At 39.2% G+C, this 13,412-nt stretch overlaps 1 long non-coding RNA gene across 1 annotated transcript; it reads right to left on the bottom strand.

Annotated features, from left to right (window-relative positions):
• Positions 1-731: 731 nt before the first annotated feature.
• On the bottom strand, positions 732-6,959 carry LOC106727033. Its single transcript, XR_001363183.1, has 3 exons — positions 6,949-6,959; positions 2,674-2,675; positions 732-1,035 (listed from the first exon to the last, which is right to left on the bottom strand). It is a non-coding gene; the product is annotated as an uncharacterized LOC106727033 (long non-coding RNA).
• Positions 6,960-13,412: the final 6,453 nt, after the last annotated feature.

Below are 13,412 nucleotides of genomic sequence, written 5' to 3' on the forward strand. Positions count from 1 at the left end.
TCTTGTCTAGTAATTTTTTATTGTGTATTGGGCATTTTAAATGATACATTCATTTGTAGAGACAGAGGCTTTATACCCTTTCATCTTATAATTGTAGATTTTGTTCTAGTAGGAAGTTAACTTTATTAGAATCAAATCCCAATCTCTATCTTCCTTAGAATGGATAGCAGCTGAAAATGTTCAGTTCTTCCAGCCTTCTGGCTATTGCTTTTCACTGGGAATCAAGGAATTGGGCCGAGGTTATATGCAGTTTTAAAGATTCCCCTTCTGTGGTTCCCTAATTTCTGAAATTTTTTATTTATTCCCTATGTTTCCTAGCATCTCCCAATTCAATATTCTGACCCCATCAGCCAGTAGGACAATTTACCTGTTTTAGTGCTTTTGCCTCATGACACACAGTCTAGGCCAGGGGTGGGCAAACTTTTTGACTCGAGGGCCACAATGGGTTCTTAAACTGGACCGGAGGGCCGGAACAAAAGCATGGATGGAGTGTTTGTGTGAACTAATATAAATTCAAAGTAAACATCATTACATAAAAGGGTACGGTCTTTTTTTTTTTTATTTCAGTAGTTTTATTCATTTCAAACATTTTAACAAGAAGAATGTAAACACTAATTATTATAATTTGAAACTTCAAAAAATGGCGGAATCATAGCACAATAACATACCTTATATTGAAGATGGCAAAGGCTCTGATACTGTGCTCTCCAGGGGCGTGTCTCACTACATCACCACGATAACGTGCCTACGCATTCCCAGGGTGATGTCGGAAGACGCGTCCGCGGGCATTACAAGGAGCCTCTGGAAGATTGAGAGGGTGTTCCTTCTACTGAATGGGCGGATATAAATCCGCCCACTCAGAAGAAGGAGCTGCGGCCGTGTTTCCCGATGTTGCCATGTTAACACTGCTGCTGGTGAAGGAGCGGAGGGGAGAGCAAGAGAACCCTCCGCTCTTTCGGCTCCGTGGGCCGGATAGAACAGCCGAACGGGCCGGATCCGGCCCACGGGCCGTAGTTTGCCCACTGCTGGTCTAGGCTGTTCCCGTAAGCAAAAAGTCATAAAAGCACACATTTTTATTAAACAAAGTTCTTTTATTTTAAGGATAGATTTCTCTCCATATTCTAGTCACTCTCCACTGCCTACATATAGTTGTTCATTTTTTAAAAAGATTTTTCTAGTTTATCATTATTGTCTGTAGGAAGGTCAGCCCAATAAAAAGTACTTTGAAGTTACCAGAAGTGGGTTTTCCATTATATAATTTTTAAAGATGATACTTTTGGAGGTTATATAATGTATTCAACTAAACATATTGATAAAAATTATATTATCTTTTAATGAATATGTTTCACCTATTCAATTATATTTCAAGTTCAGTGAGGGTTGACTTTCTGTCTTCTAGCTCTTTGTCATCTTATTCTGTGACACTGGTACTCAGCTAAGATTTTATGATAATGAAGAACGCCAAGTGCAAACTTTTAGTCTTACTATCTTTGATATCCCCCAAAAAAGATATCAGTTCTGAAATGTATGTCAAATTTTACTAATGGGATTAGAGATTCCATAGCTCTAGTTTACAAGTAAGCAAACTATAGCCTGCAGGCCAAATTTGGCTTACTGCCTATTTTTGTGTAGCAATATTTATGGAACAAAGCCAAGCTCTTTCATTTATGTATTGTCAATGGTTGCTTTCACACTGCAATGGCAGAATTGAGTAGTTGTAACAGAAACTGTATGGTTGGCCAAGGCAAATATATGTAGGGTCTGGCCCTTTACAGAAAAAGTTTGCTGATCTTTGCTTTAGTAGATCAATGTGAAATAGTCATTAGTACATAAAAGAAGCAGTTCAAACTGCATGCTTCATTGCACATCAATATTTTGAGAAGCATCATCTTATTTTGTTAATATGCTAGACAACAGACTCATTGTGGTAGGCAGAATAATGGCCCTTTAAAGATGTCCTTGGCCTGTTTCCTGGAACAGGTAAATATGTTACCTTCCATGGCCAAAAGGCCTTTACAGATGCGGTGAAGGACATGACCTCAAAATGGACAGTTTATTTTGGATTGTCCAGATGTGCTCAAGATAATAAAAATAGCCTTTAAAAGAAAGAATCTTTCCTGGCTGTGAGGTGATGATGGAGGAAGGACCAGAGAGACGTGGTGTTGCTAGCTTTGAAAAAGAAGGGGCTATGAGCCAAAGAATGCAGCTGTCTTTTTAAAAAATGAAAAAGGAAATGAAATAAATTCTCTCTTAGAGCCCCAGAGAGGAACATCACCCTGCTGACACCTTGATTTTAGTCCAGTGAGATCTGTCAGACTTCTAACCTACAGAACTGTAAGATAATAAATTTTTGTTATTTTAAGCCACTAAGTTTGTGGTGATTTATTATGGCAGTAATAGAAAACTAATGCATTCATATACTCTAATGCACAAAGGAATGAATTCATTTCATAATTATTGAAAAATTATACTACAAATTAGAAATATATTAGCTAACCACAGAACAGAGCAGAGTATCTCTCACTGAGTCAGCTTTATTTTCCCAGCAGCATATTTGAAGCATGTGTGAAAGGAAGGCAGTTCTTAGGGCTTTCATTGGGTTATGGTTGCCAGGGAAACCATTTTACTTGGCAATCAATATGTTCAGTATGTCTCTGTTGCTTTGTGCTTAACTGCTAGGCATACTATTGCAGAGTGGTCCATGGAAAACACTGGGAAGGATAAAAGGAAAACCCTAAACTATTAATATCAATAAAAAGTCTGGATAACTTATTCCTATTCTTATGAAGCTGAAAAAAAATAATAAAGATGAATGGATTTGTTTTATTTTTGTGCAAACTGAATAGACAGAGATTTATTTTTCAATAGTAAATTAGCAGGGCTAAATAAGGTCCCTGAAATTCTCTTGCAATGACATAAAAGCAAAGATATAGCTCAACCATCAGCAAGCCAAGGTTTTCTCTTTTAAATTCCCCTCTCTTTCTCAGTATCTATCTATCTATCTATCTATCTATCTATCTATCTATCTATCATCTATCTATCTGTCATCTGTCTATCTTATCTATATACCCCATCTCCATCTTCCTCTCTCTCTCCAACATTTTTCCTCTTAACTATCTTTCAATTAAGAAATATAAAAATATAAAATAGACTTGTATTTTAAGGACTCTGGTCAATTGAGAGTGCTAAATTCTATTCATGGTCACAAAGACTCATGGGCTGCTTTAATAATGCCCTAGAAAGACAGAGGAGCGTGCTATTATGTGCCACTAGAGAAAATAAAAGAAATGCTTATGGAGGGACTTGGAGCACCAAGGGACTATTTCTTGTGCTATGTCTTTAGGTCATTAAAGTACTATTTCTTAAACAATGTAAAGTTGACTCTTGTCTGCTTGATCACAGCCACACAATTTCAGGTTGGTAGATAGCAATTGGAGAAGAGAGTCAAAGCATGATAGAGTGACACAATGGCTCTTTCCAAATTAGCAAAGGCTAGTTCTTGAGGCACATTCTAAGTCTAGAAACCTGAGGGATGTAACATATTCACATCAGTGCAGGTGCTTTTACTTTTTGCATATAAACCATTTTGAAATACATTGTAGTGAAAATGTATAAATTTGAAATCATCTTGGTCAGAGAGATAAGCAGGCAAAAAGAAAAGGCACAGAATGACAAAATAATAGAAGAGCAAACATAAAAGAGATTTTTAAAATCCCTCTAAGGAAAGTGGAGAATTACAAGTGGATAAATGCATATTTGTATCTATGTTCATTAAATTCAATAAAAATTTCACTTCTGCATGACTTTCTCTTGAACGCAATAAAACTCTGGAGCTGTGCTGTTGTGAAAGATGAAGTCTTCCTTTCAAAAGATAATAGCTAATAAATGTAAAAGACTAAATTCAGATTTGTACCTAGTCCTAAAAGGGTTCAAAAAGGATGTCAGGAACAGTTTAAGTTGAAACAATTAACAATAAGATTTTTGCACTGTTTAAAATAAGAATAAAATTGCTTTAAAATATTTAAGAGCTATATAGTTACTTTAAAGATAAATAGTTTTATATAGTTTCCACATATTTGTTCCCTGGGATTCAGTTTTTTAATCTACACCATTCATTGCTTAATTTGTGTATTGAAACTATTCACATGTGAAATGATTCTTTATTCTGATGATAAGACTGCGTGGGATGACCCAGCCTCACTGGCCAGGGTCAAACTGTGCTTTTGGGGGGGCATTCTAGCATGTCTTGTAACTTTTCATTGAAAGCCAGATGTTCTCTATCAGGTAAAAAGAACTGAGGTAAAATGGGGCTTTAGTATGAGGTTTTATGTTAATCTAGGTATGAGTTGGGCTGGGCTTAATGTTTGTTACTGTATACAGAGAACCCTAAAGATTCCACCAAAATCTACTAGAACTGATAAAGGAACTCAGTAAAGTAGCAGGATACAAAACAAATATCCAGAAATCAGTTGTAATTTTATATACCAATAATGAACTATCAGAATGGGAAACGAACCCCATTTACAATTGCACAAAAAAAATATACCTAGCAATAAATTTAACCAAGGATGTAAAAGACCTGTAATCAGAAAGTTATAAGGCACTGAAAAAGAAATTGAAGCAATAAGTAGAATCATATTTTGTGTTCATGAATAGGAAGAATTAACATCATTAAAATGTCCATACTACCCAAAACAATCTATACATTCAATGCAATTCCTATTAAGATAGCAATGGCATATTTCACAGAAGTAGAACAACTATTCCAGAACTTTATATGACCACAAAAGACACTTAATATCCACAGTAATCTCAAGAAAGAAGAACAAAGTTGGAGGAATCATGCTACCTGATATCAAACTATATTACAAGGCCTAGTAATCAATAAAGCATGGTACTGTCATGAAAACATGTATACAGATCAATGAAATAGAATAAAGAGCCCAGAAATAAAACCACATTCTTATGGTCAATTAATATTTGACAAGGGAGGCAAAAACATTCAATGGAGTAAAGATAGTCTATTCAATAAATTGTGTTTGGAAAATTGGACAGATATGTGCAAAAAAAGAAACTAGACCCCCTTCTTACACCATCCATAAGAATAAACTAAAAATGGATTAAAGACTCAAATGTTAGCGTCAAAACCATAAAACTCCTAGAAGAAAACATAGGCAGTAAAATCTTGAACATTTCTCATAGCAATATTTTTTTTCTGATATATCTCCTCAGGCATGGGGAACAAACAAACAGAAATAAACAAATGGGACTAAATCAAAATAAAAAGCTTTTGCCGAAACCGGTTTGGCTCGGTGGATAGAGCATCGGCCTGCGGACTGAAAGGTCCCAGGTTTGATTCCGGTCAAGGGCATGTACCTGGGTTGCGGGCACATCCCCAGTAGGAGATGTGCAGGAGGCAGCTGATCGATGTTTCTCTCTCATCAATGTTTCTAACTCTCTATCTCTCTCCCTTCCTCTCTGTAAAAAATCAATAAAATATATTTTAAAAAAATAAAAAAATAAAAAGCTTTTGCACAGCAAGGGAAACCATCAACAAAATGAAAAGACAAACTACTGATTGGAAGAACATATTTGCCAGTGATACATCTGATAATATCCAAAATTTATAAAAAACTTATAAAAGTCAATAGCAAGAAAACAAACAATCCAATTAAAAAAAATGGGTAAAGAACCTAGATAGACACTTCTCCAAAGAGGACATACAGATTGGCCAACAGACATTTGAAAAGATGCTCAACATCACTAATCATCAGATATGCTAATTAAAGTCACAATGAGGTATCACCTCACATCTGTCAGAATGGATATCACCAATAAATCAACAGTCAACAAGTGTTGGTGAGGGTGTGGAGAGAAGGGAACACTAAAGGATTGTTATTGGCAATGCAGACTGGTACAGCCACTGTGGAAAGCAGTATGGAGTTACTTCAAAAATTAAAAATGGAACTGCCTTGTGACTCAGTGATTCCACTTCCAGTAATATATTAGAAGAAACCCAAAACACTAATTCGAAAGAATATATGCACCCCTATGTTCACTGCCGCATTATTTACAAAAGCTAATGTTTGGAAGCAGCCCAAGTGCCCATCAGTAGATGAGTGGATAAAATAGCTGTGGTACTGTCACACAATGGAATACTTCTCAGATGTAAAAAAGAAGAAAAGCTTACCTTTTGTGACGGCATGGATGGACCTGGAGAGTATAATGCTAAGTGAAATAAGCCAGTCAGAGAAAGACAAGTACCATATGATCTCACTTACATGTGGACTCTAATGAACAAAATAAACTAACAAACAAAATAGGAACAAACTCAGATACAGAGAACAGACTGACAGCTGTCAGAGGGGAGGAGGTTGGGGGGCTGTGAAAAAGGTGAAGGGATTAAGCAAAAATAAAACCCCAAAACTCATAGGCAGAGATAACAATATGGTGATTACCAGAGGAAAAGGGGGGTAGGTGGTGGTAGAAGAGGGTAGAGAGGGGGATAAATGGCGATGAAACGAACCTTGACTTGTGGTGGTGAACACACAGAACCATATATGATTGATGTATTCTAGAATTGTATGCCTGAAACCCATGTCATTTTATTAACCAATGTCACCTCAATACATTCTATTAAAAATAAATAAATATGTAGAAAATTGACATTTTACTAGATTTCTTTCTAGTGTTCATAGATTACCAAAGGAAACCAAGAGGAAGTCACCATTCATACCATCAGACTCTAATTCCCCTTCGAGAAAAACCCTCTTTTGCTGCTGCTGGCCCAATCACCCACCCCACCTGGAGTTCAGAGAATGTGGTTTTCAGTGGTCCTCTGTCAGTCCTCCTTCTGTCACTGTTACACGTTTTCCTCTTAAATTTGGATGGAACATTTTGAATAGCGAACTAGTTAAAGACAGCGTGTGCTGCTTTGAGAGCCAAGACCTCTCTCTTCACTCTCGTAATGACATTTTCTTTGTGAGATGAAGTTTCCACTTTTCCACAAAAGCCCCAATTTTTCACTAAAAAAAAAGTCTAAAGAAATGTCACAGCTAAAGAAAAAAGCCTCCGTCTGACACAGCTTTCCTTTATGTGATGGGGGGTCACTAAATGCTTCAACCCATTTCGCATCTCAGATAAACAATATCTAGTCTCTCCATGTTCTCTCTCTCTGTTCAGCCTGGCCCAGCCCTCTGATACCACATTAGAGAATCTGGCTTATCATGTACAAAATGTGTCAAAAGAAAACTGCTTATGGTGGAATTTGCCTGAGCCTTGGCAGAAATGTGGAATGGGACAGGCTGAATAAAGTAAATTTTTACACATATTGCTAAGAAAGTTGATGTTGAAGGGCTTATTATTAAATTTTTTTTTTTAAAAAAATCACACACCTAAGAGGAAAGGGGATTTCCTTTAAATAGCATTAAATATCATTCAATTCCCATGCACTTTCTGGAGCTGCCAAAAGCGTGAAACAATGAATGTTCCTGGCGTGCACCTGAACTCCGTGTTTTTACATGCTACCTCTGCAGGGAGACTTGAGAATATAATCAGGCTAGAGGAGCTATGCTTTGTGAAAAGGTTAAAGAGATTTAAAAATTTCAAAGACGATGAAAAGGGAGAGGGGTAAATAAAAAATGACTAACAATCTGTTGGGATTATTCATAAAGAAAACTTCAAAGATGATGAGTCTTTCTAGGGAAAAAGAATGTAAAAGGTAAGTATGATGATATTAAGTAAAAGGAACCAGCCCCTGATTTACATGGGACCCTCCTTTCTCCCCACTCTCTGTTCTGAGGCTCCCAGTCATTACCAGGGGCATCTTCCCAGTGTTCCCACCAGGGGGATGGAGACGGTCTACCCCCTGCTCACAGCTGGAGAAATGAAATTCTCCCTAAGGTTTGCCTACTAACTCGTGGTTAGGCTCTCACAATTAAATCTGTTATAGCCCCATATTTCCTAATCACTGGCTTGAGATAAAGTTTCCACAAGTCATTGAAAAAAATTATAAATGAGTTTTCATAAAGCCAAATCCATTCAGTTTGAAAGGTTGACCTCTAAATTGCAATTACGTCCTTCTTACTTTTCCTAGGAAACTTGACTATTTTTCTTATTTAGAAAAAAAAAATGGGGGCCCTAAATTCTTTTTATTGGTCCTTAATCCCCAAATTGGAATGTCATATACTGACTTGCCTCACAATCAGAAGTAACAAAACACATAGAAAAAAGGCCTCCGTATATCAATAAAGGTAATACTCTTCCTGTTGAGGTTTCGAAGGGCCTGGCTATTATTCATTGGGCTATTCTGCTGCGTCTGGCTACTGCATCCTGAACACTTACCTTCTGCTGGGCACTGGGATAATTGCTGGACACGGATTATCGCATTTAACCTGAACCTAGGAGGGAAATACAACAATTATTCTCAATTCACAGATAAGGGAACTAAGCCACGTGAAGTGTGGCTTCCTGTCATACAGCTAAGAGAAACAGAATTCAAAAGCAGGCCAAATTCAGAACATTCCATCTTACCTACAACGTCGTTCTAATATTTGACATGTTTATGTGGGAAATATTCAGAAGGTAATATAACCATTCAATAGATTCAACTAAAAAATCAATTGGATACATAACCTATTGTACATATTTTCTTGTTTTTATGGTTCTGTCAAATTCTGGTCATGGGCTGAGTCAGGGTAATAATAATAAACATATGTCAATATTTACTTGCTCTTCTATCTGCCAGGCACTGTAATGATCATCCCAAATAGATTGATTATCTGACTTAATTCTTCCAACAAGGCCATGGGTGAGAAACCTTTATTACCCCTGTGCAGATAAAGAAACTGAGGCTGCCAGAGAATAACTTGACCAAGATCCCAGTTAATAAAATGAGTGCATAACACATTTCTTTTGTTTTAAGTCACCCAGTTTGTGGTGACTTGCTACAGCAGCCACAGGAGCCTGGCACAGCTTATAAACTTACTGTTATTTCTACCGTCTTTAAAACAAAATAGAAAAACTCTCTTAAAAAGTGGCCCCCTCCAGCTGCCACTTTTTCTTTACACTAACATTCCTCAAGACAGTTATCTATACTTATAGGCTTTAATTTGTCTCTTCTCATTTTCTCTTGAATCTATACCAACCAGGATTTTCCATCTCTCATGGTACTGAAATTGCTCCTCAATATTGCCAATGTCTTCTTCACTCCTGAAGGCAAAGGTCAATCATCCTGACTCCTCCACCCCAGTGACACAGTGACAGTGATTCAGTGGATCCCTCTCTTCCCTGAAATATATTCTTCATTTGATCCCCAGGACAGGGCACAGGCCTGGATTTTCCATCTACTCTTTCGTGATCTTCTGTGCTTGTTCCACTTCCTCTTCTTAAGGACAGAGTCCTCCAGGCCTTTCTCTATTCTCACTTATTCCCTCTGAGACCTCATCTGGTCTAATGGCTTAAACACCATCTGTTTCCAATGACACCCAGTTTTATATCTGTAGTCCAGATCTCTCCCTTGCATTCCAGACTTACGGAATTCAACTGCTTATTCAACTTGTCTACTTAAATGGCTCATTGGCATCCCTAAGTACCATGTCCAGAGCTGATCTGAATTTCACCCCAAGCTTGCTTCTTATTTAACTCCATTACCAACTGACAAGGGAGAAACCTCAGTCCTCCTCCTGTCTTTATTCTTTGCTCTCACACTACTCACAACTCACAACACTTCTGACACCAGATGTTTTATCCCCCACCAACTCCGTCTCTGTGACACCGGCTGGGTGTCCTTTAGTTTAACTCGATTCTCACACTATCTCCAGACAGCATCAGATCCAATCCCACAGGTTAAGGGCTCAGTCCCTAAAGGCTGTGCCCATCCCCCACTTCCTATGCCAATCACGAGTTCATCTGTGCTTCTGACCTGATTGGCTACAAATTGGAAATTACCATAACTCCCCCCCACCCCCATTCCAGTTTGAATTTGTTGGAGTAAGTCAGAGGAGCCAGGAAAGCACATATGCTTACTGGTCTATTAAATATTATGAAAAAGAATACAGATGAACTTCCAGATGGAAGAGATGAATAGGACAAGGTATGTGGAAAGGGGTGTGGAGCCTTCAGCCCAGTCTGGGCTTGACACTCTCCCAGCACCTCCATCTGCTTCCCACCAACTTTATTGCTAACACGTGGGGCCATTGCCACCTTCATTTCCCACCCAGGAGCTCTCCAAATCTTGTACTTCGGGGATTTTTTATGGAGGCTTCCTCACGTAGAAAGGATTGATCATTAACTACATTTTTTTGCTCTTCTCCCTTTTCAAGTGAATGAGAAACAGGGCTGAAAATTCCAAATGTCTAATCATGTCCTGGTCTTGCTGACCAGCTCCCATCCGGGAGCCCACCCAGAGCCACCTCATTAAAACAGACACTGCTGTGACCCAGGACATGTCAAGGGACTTAGGAGCTCTGTGTAAGGAAACAGTGGGCAGGGATCAGTAGATATAATTTCTATCCTCTCCCACCAACCTTGCAGTTGCTCCTGGGAAAACTTTGGGGTCCTCTTTGCCTCCTTCCCTTCACGTTTCACATCCAACCCACCAACCAAACCTGTCAGCTCTTCTGTCAAAATACAGTTGGAATCCAATCATTTCCCACCGAGTTTATTGGTAACAGGTGAGGCCATGTCACCTCCATTTCCTCCTGGGTCACTGCAGTCACTCCCTCACGGTCCCCCTGCTCTGCCCTTGCCCTTTTCACACTATTCCCAACTGGCAGCCAGAGTGGTGCTGCCAGCTCCCTGCTCACATGCTCTAGCACTTCCTGTCTCACTTCAGCTTTCCATGACCTCGTCTGACCTTGTCTCCTGTCTGTCACTCTGCCTGCCACTGCACATGGACTCAGCCCTGCAGCCCCTCCCGGGCATGATCCTCCCTCAGTTTCTGGTCCTTCCTCATGGCAGCCTCTCCCCAGACAGCTTCGTGGCTTCCTCTCCGTTCCTGCAGGTCTTCACTCGAACATCACATTCCCGATGAGGCCCTCCTGACTCTCCCGTCTGAAATCCTTACTCCCCTCCCAACACCTCCAAGGCACTCTCCTTGCTTCAGTTTTCTCCTTGTCATTCATCATGATGTGATATGCTTACGGTTTCCTTATTTCTTGTTCTAACACCCCACTAGAATGTAAGCTCCCTGAGGGCAGGGGATTGGGTTTTACTAGTGCAATGCTTGGGGCATAGTAGCACTTATCACATATCTGTTATATAAAAAAGTATATGAACGCCTAGCTGTATGGAATATTAGAAATGGCACAAAACATGGGCAAAGTAAATGCACTGTGAATAGACATTAAGAACAGTTATTATAGCCGAAGCCGGTTTGGCTCAGTGGATAGAGCGTCGGCCTGCGGACTGAAAGGTCCCAGGTTCGATTCCGGTCAAGGGCATGTACCTGGGTTGCGGGCATATCCCCGGTGGGAGATGTGCAGGAGGCAGCTGATCGATGTTTCTCTCTCATCGATGTTTCTAACTCTCTCTATCTCTCTCCCTTCCTCTCTGTAAAAAATCAATAAAATATATTTTAAAAAAAAGAACAGTTATTATAAAGTCCAATGGAGTTAAGATGGAATTATCATGCAAACAATGGGATGATTATATATACGCATAATACATTGGGCTTGCACTTCATATAAACACCTATCTATCTCCTACATGATGTAAGGGCTCCACATTATTATCTCAAGTGTCCCTGGGAGGTGGGCCAGCGGCGTTATTTCTATTTCTGTTGTTTGTCAGAGCTTCTTAAATGCGATCTGTATCATTCAGATTGAGGCCTTGATTGTTCCCTTTGTTTTTGTGGTGGAGTCAAGGCCAGTTGGCTCTTAGGTAACTAAAAAACAGCCTCATCCGGACGTAGGGGATCTTTATAACCTCTTGAACAGAAACTTGGATTCCTGTCTCATTGTTTAAAGACGGTTTTCCCCTGCTGGGGGGCTTCCCCATCACAACACTGTACCCTCAGAAATCAAGCTGCTTCTCTCCACTGGATGGAACGTTAGTGGAAATATCTTTGTTGATGGAAACTAGCTTCGGCCTAGTTTAACAAAGGCCAAAGTCAGAGTGAAATGGTACAATCAATAGTATCTGAATGAATATATTGAGAGAATACAAAGCTGCCTGATTCTCCTGAATATAGGATACAGATAAGACTAAAACAAGGTGCGGATAAGCCACTAGAGGACACGTCCATGTGTTGATTGCGCTGTGTGCACATAGTCAGAGAGGGATAGACAGTGTGAGAACACTGGGCACATGACTGGGCACACGAGGGCCACAAAGTCTCCAGGCAGAAAAACAGCCCCAGATTTCATTCAGACTGTTAGGCAGCTTTGCGTTCTCGAGCATCTATTCTGAGTGCTATATTTTAAAGTGCCTAAATGAGACTAAAGTAAAATACAAATTATTTTAGGTTAACTACATTTTCCCAGTCTGGCACACATTTTATTTTGTTTGTTGTTTCTTACATTTGGGTTTTGGGGACTAATGGGTTCATACCATGCTACAGGTACACAACGATGTAGACTGGACAATTTTATATTTGGACTCATTTGCTCACATTTTGTGGGTTTATAAGCAACTTAAAAAAATTTACAACACACTTTTGGTTACTCTGTATTTGAATAAATAGCCTTGATTGAATGTTAAATGATTTGAGGTTTGGAGACAATTATGACATGTTACAAAGAAAGCAGGGTAATATGATGTGGATTTTAAGCTCCTTAAAGGGGAGAAATGTATTCAATGCAAGTTTATCACCCTCAACGAGGAAGAGCAGGTGAGGGGGAACAAAACTCTTATCAGTACTTTTAAAATCTATAAATGTTGCTGTTCCTGTGACATTATTTATAGCTATTTACCAAGGTACCTCCTCTCTCTCTCTCTCTCTCTCTCTCTCTCTCTCTCTCTCTCTATCGCTCTATCTCTATCTCTATCTCTCTCCTTTTCTATACCATCCTCTCATTCCCATTGACTTTTTTACTTTTTAAAACACTTCAAAGCTTTGTAAACCATGTAGTCTTAGCAAGCATTTATTCAGCCAATATGCAGAGTCCAGAACAACACATTTCTGTTTCTTTCCATTTGGATAATTTCAGTGTACTTTTTCCCTTTTTTAATTGAATATTGGGGTGACATTAGTTAATAAAATTATATAGGTTTCAGCCCTGGCTGGTGTGGCTCAGTTGGTTGGAGTATCATCCCATACACCAAAAGGTGATGGGTTCAATTCCTGGTCAGGGCACATACCAGGGTTTCGGGGTTGATTCCTGGTGGGGGTGCATGTAGGAGGCAGCCAATTGATGTGTCTCTCTCTCTCTCTCTCTCTCTCTCTCTCTCTCTCTCCCCCTTCCTCTCTAAAA

This window comes from Myotis brandtii, unplaced genomic scaffold (assembly GCF_000412655.1).
Source record: "Myotis brandtii unplaced genomic scaffold, ASM41265v1 scaffold351, whole genome shotgun sequence".
NCBI lineage: Eukaryota > Metazoa > Chordata > Mammalia > Chiroptera > Vespertilionidae > Myotis > Myotis brandtii.